We start from the raw sequence: 5769 nt of genomic DNA, 5'->3' as shown, positions 1-5769 counted from the left end.
TTTCACATTTTGAATGTTTACCAAAGCAGCTTTTTAGACATTTCTGGACTGATTCACTTTTAAATTCACAACAGGTAAAGGCAAGTACTGTATCTCAATTATTATATCAGTCATTATGTCATAATCATGGGCGTTGGGAGGATTCCTAGTCATTTTCGCATCCTAATATTATATTTAACACTTGTTTAAAGTCTTCTTCTCGTCAGGATGGAGCCTGCAGCTGCGCCACCAGTCATGAAGTGGCATCAGACAGCTTCGGTGACAGATGGTGCTTATATTATACTAGGTTTGCGGCAGGCGATGGTGTGTGGAATTGGTGACAGATGGAAAGCAATCGTGTGGAATACATGACAGGATCGGGAGGAGCAGAAAGTAGAAACTGTATACAGGACACAACATTTTAAGTGCCGCAAGAAATATTGTGGAGACGCAGCCAATTTTCGTTTTTTTATTTTTGTTTTTTTTCCTACCCGACTTCCGAAACAATAACTTTTTTATTTTTTGTTGACATAGCCGTATGGGGGCTTGTTTTTTGCGGGACGAGTTGTAATTTATAACACCACCAGTTAATATACCATATAATATACTGGAAAACAGAAAAACAAGTTCGTTGTGGGATGAAATGGGCAAAAAACAGCGATTCTGTCATTGTTTTTGGGTTTTGCTTTTACAACGTTCACTGTGTGGTTAACTGTATTCTATGGGCCGATACGATTACGGCTATGCTAAGATTTATATTGTTTTTTTTTTATATTTCGAATACTTTTACAAAGAAAAAACTAATTGTTAAAAAAAAAAAGGGTTTTGTGCCGCTGTATTTTGAGAGCCATTATTTTTTTTATTTTTCCGTCGAGTTAGTGGCGTGAGGGCTTATTTTTTGTGGGACGAGGTGTAGTTTGTATTGGTACCATGTACATTTGGGGGTACTTGAGAGTTTTTGATCACTTTTTTGGGGGGTGCTAAGATGACCAAAAGACAGAAATTCTGGACTTTTATGGATGTGGTGATACCAGTAATCTTATTTTTTGTTTTTTTACATTACTTTAGGGGAAAAAAATGTAAAAAAGTTTTTATTTTAAACTTGAAAAATTTTTTTTTGCACATTATAAAAAACTTTAACTGTGTTTTACTTTTTTTTTTTATTTGTCCCACTTGGGACTTGAATCATTGGATCGCTTGCACAATATACTGCAATACTAATGCATTGCATCAGGCAAAGATGGCAGACCTGGGGGCCTTCGTTAGGCCCCTAGACTGCCATGACATTCATCGGCACCTTGCAATTGAATCGCAGGGGGAGGATAGGCTGTAGGAGGGGTCCGTCCCCATCTTTCTAAGCGCTTAAATGCCACAGTCGCATTACATCTAAGGAACGTGTACAATATTTTTATTTCATCTAAATAGGTCCAGAATACTTTATAGGGATCACAGATTTTTTTTTTCCTGATACAGAGCTCCAAATCCTCTGCTCTTACACAACCATTGAGTTAAATAATAAAATAAATAAATAATAACGTCTGTGGACAGACCACACAACATTTTGTACTCCGTTTAGATCCAAAGCGGCGTTGTGCAACGTGTAAGTCCTAAAAACAATTAGAAAGTAAGACCTCAGCTGCTAGGTCACATGTCCGACAGCTGGGTGGAGCTAAATTGCTGTCTGTTTCCAATGGCAACCAACAGAAATTTTAAAGGAGCTGTGTATATGAATTAAGCAGAAACCAACATGAAACAACTCAACTTGATGCAAAGTTTTTGGCAAGTTATTTCCAATTCAGTAACGAGATCGGAAGGAATAATGAGGTAAGGAGTCAGTACATGCCATTATCCTTTTTGTGGTGTAGGAGATTGAGAGTGTAGCAGAGCTGAGTTTGTCATTTGACACAACTCATTACAATATCATGTCTTGCGGTCAGTGATTTACATAGGACTAGATAATTGTAGGTTAGCACAATGACAAATTCAGCTCTGCTACATCTCTATGGATTTTTGCTGTAACTCTGCCGCTTTATCGTCTTGTCAAAGGAGTCATCCGTGTGTGGTGCAGTGAAATGTTTGTATTGTATTGATTTTCCCTATTCTCTGTTTTGTACAGTATCACATAGAAACATACGAGGGTAAAGACACAAACACGATGCATTATTAACGGTAATGACGGTAACTTTAGAGTAGACCTCTGATACACCTTCCAGCTGCACCTCATTGTAACCGATGACTTCATTCTCCCAATGATTTCCACCAAAAGAGGAACAAAAGAGGGGATCAGCGAGAACGATTAAGCGTATTTGATCTCATAAATTATGTAATCCCGCATCAACCCATGGAAATCTCTAACAGATGGCAGTGATAGCCATTTATACAGGCATTTTAATCTATCAATGTGGGTCACTAACTACTCTTGATCTGTGCAGCTGGGATAGCACTAAAGCCTTGCTATAATATTCTTTGCTGCATTCATTGCTATATCTGTGTATTTAAAGGGCATTTCCACCGAAAGTTAAAATTGTATATAATGTTTACATTTTTTATTTATATATATATTAAGGTCCAAAATTCTGTACTGGTTCATTTTAGAATATATCTTTACATGGATCAGAGCTCAAAATCCCATGATTCCCTTCACAAAACCATAGAGATAAATGATAAAATTCTGGCAACCTCCAGCCACCACTAGAGGGAGCTCACTACATATGGATTCATACAGCTTCCATTAAACTCAATGATAAATCCAAACACGATGTTTTCCTAAATTTTCCCTATTGGTGGATGCAGGCAGCCAGAATTTGATTAGTTTATGGCTCTGTCTCATGAAGACAACCCCTTTTGAACTGGAAACCGGATCGGTGATCAACTGATCACTGCAGATTTACTTTCTCTAACCTCCGGCGATCAGTTGTTATAACCAGGGGAGGCCGTTTCTGCCCAGACTTTCAAATGAATGGCCATTCATATAAAGCATGGCAGGCAGGGTCCGTCAGAGACAAAGGGGTCCCGAACAGAGACCCCCCTTTTATGACACCACCATTTCCTAATAAGACATATTGTCTAACTGAGACAGCCTGTTTAACTCATTGAAGACCAGGACAATTTCCTCTTTGCATTGCATGTTAGTCATAACCTTTTTATTTATGGTCGATGTATCTGTATGAGGTCTTGTTTCTGCGGGACGAGTTGTAGTTTCTTTAGGTGCCATGTTAAGGCGGGTATGCATCATTTTTAGAAAATAATGTGAAAATAAGCCATTTTTACCAATTTTTATTTCTTAAAAATTACAACCAATTTGATAAAGTTTATGTAAAAAAACAAAACACGGCAATTTGTGTGGAATTTCCATTTCACACCATTTCCAAGACCTTTGATCTCTGTCAGTGAATGGAAACATCCTCCTTTACATCCAGAGGCTGTAAGTCCTTCCAGACCAACTGTTGCTGACACAGCTGAAGGTTTGTGTAGGCAATTCTCTGTGAGCGAAGCATTAGAACACTGATACATTGTAACGCAACCAGAGTTGTAGCTAGGCTGTCCTTCTCCCGGGGCAAAGACTAAAGTCTGAGTCTTGTTAGCAACTCCTTGGAACCCAGCAGCCAGGGCACATGTCCCCCCAGCCCTCTTCTAGCTATGTCCTTGAACACAACTGTGAGTTTGCGAGTAGGATATGGTCTGGAATGTTTCTGTTCATGGACAACAAGCAAAGATCTTGAAAATGGTGAAACACAAAGTACATTAGAAAATTGCAGAATGTTTCATTCTATAAGAATTATGCTTTATTTATATAAAATCTGCCCAAAAAAACAATGCAGGTAAAAATAGAATTCAATATGGATTATTCAGGAGTTCCCCTTTAGTGTTGTTTCCGAATTTTCTTTACTTTTTCAGTGTTTTATCTGTTTCTGGAAGAAAAAATGTTAAGACTCTTTGAATTTGTAAAATTTTCCAATTACCTTTTTTTTTTTTTTACAAGATATTGATGGAATTGATTTGTTTTTTTCTTAAGAGGAGTAAACCGAGTTGTAGTGTGCACATCAATCACGTATTCCTGACAAAAGTCATTCTAAGTAATTCTTTATTAATACATTAGTAAATCTATGAAATCTGCCGTCCCCCTGGCCCATCGCTGACAAGTCTGGAAAGTTTTATTTATGTTTCATCAGTTCAGAATGAATAAGAGGCATTGAGGGAAACAACACATTTCTTTTAACCTTTCAACCATGTAAGGATCCTTAAAATTAATGTCCACCCTTGAGTACAATTTCTCTTAATAGGTCCAATATTCTGTGCTGATTAATTATATAATAAATCTTTATTGTGGTCGGAGCCTCAATTTTTCGGACACAGAGCTCCAAATCCCCTGCATAGACACAGAGTTAAATTATGCAATTCTACTACCTACAACTACCACTAGAGGGAGCTTATGAGTTTACTGCATACTGTGCTATTATTGAGTTCAACAGATAAACAGTATACAGTAAACTCCTAAGCTCCCCCTAGTGGTGGCTGTAGGCAGCAGCAGAATTGAATCATTTAACACCTCTGTATTTGCATTTGGAGATCTGCATCAGAAAAACAGATCCAACCACTATAAAGATATAGAACAAAAAAAATTAATTGGCACAGAATTTTGGACCCCAAAATATGATACACTGACATATGGAGACCCTGAAGAATGACACACTGACATATGGAGACCCTGAAGAATGATACACTGACATATGGAGACCATGAAGAATGATACACTGACATATGGAGACCCTGAAGAGTGACACACCGACATATGGAGAACCTGAAGAATGACACACTGACGTATGGAGAACCTGAAGAATGACACACTGACGTATGGAGACCCTGAAGAATGACACTGACGTATGGAGACCCTGAAGAATGACACTGACGTATGGAGACCCTGAAGAATGACACACCGACGTATGGAGACCCTGAAGAATGACAAACTGACGTATGGAGACCCTGAAGAATGACACTGACGTATGGAGACCCTGAAGAATGATACATTGACGTATGGAGACCCTGAAGAATGACACACTAACGTATGGAGACCATGAAGAATGACACACCGACGTATGGAGACCCTGAAGAATGACACTGACGTATGGAGACCCTGAAGAATGACCCACTGACGTATGGAGACCATGAAGAATGACACACTGACGTATGGAGACCCTGAAGAATGACACACTGACATATGGAGACCCTGAAGAATGACACACTGACATATGGAGACCCTGAAGAATGACCCACTGACATATGGAGACCCTGAAGAATGACCCACTGACGTATGGAGACCCTGAAGAATGACACTGACGTATGGAGACCCTGAAGAATGACACTGACGTATGAAGACCCTGAAGAATGACCCACTGACGTATGGAGACCATGAAGAATGACACACTGACATATGGAGACCATGAAGAATGACACACTGACATATGGAGACCCTGAAGAATGATATTCTGACATATGGAGACCCTGAAGAATGACCCACTGACATATGGAGACCCTGAAGAATGACACTGACGTATGGAGACCCTGAAGAATGACCCACTGACGTATGGAGACCCTGAAGAATGACCCACTGACGTATGGAGACCCTGAAGAATGACCCACTGACATATGGAGACCATGAAGAATGACACACCGACGTATGGAGACCCTGAAGAATGACCCACTGACATATGGAGACCCTGAAGAATGACCCACTGACGTATGGAGACCCTGAAGAATGACCCACTGACATATGGAGACCATGAAGAATGA

The 5769-nt window shown here is 39.4% G+C and overlaps 1 long non-coding RNA gene across 1 annotated transcript; it reads left to right on the top strand.

Moving 5' to 3' along the window:
* Positions 1-200: 200 nt before the first annotated feature.
* Positions 201-2354, top strand: LOC142664115 (uncharacterized). The gene is made up of 3 exons (XR_012851202.1): positions 201-286; positions 1684-1803; positions 2096-2354. It is a non-coding gene; the product is annotated as an uncharacterized LOC142664115 (long non-coding RNA).
* The last annotated feature ends 3415 nt before the right edge of the window (positions 2355-5769 follow it).

This window comes from Rhinoderma darwinii, chromosome 11 (genome assembly GCF_050947455.1).
Source record: "Rhinoderma darwinii isolate aRhiDar2 chromosome 11, aRhiDar2.hap1, whole genome shotgun sequence".
In the NCBI taxonomy this organism is placed as follows: Eukaryota; Metazoa; Chordata; class Amphibia; order Anura; family Rhinodermatidae; genus Rhinoderma; species Rhinoderma darwinii.
This window is presented reverse-complemented; position numbering and strand designations above follow the sequence as displayed.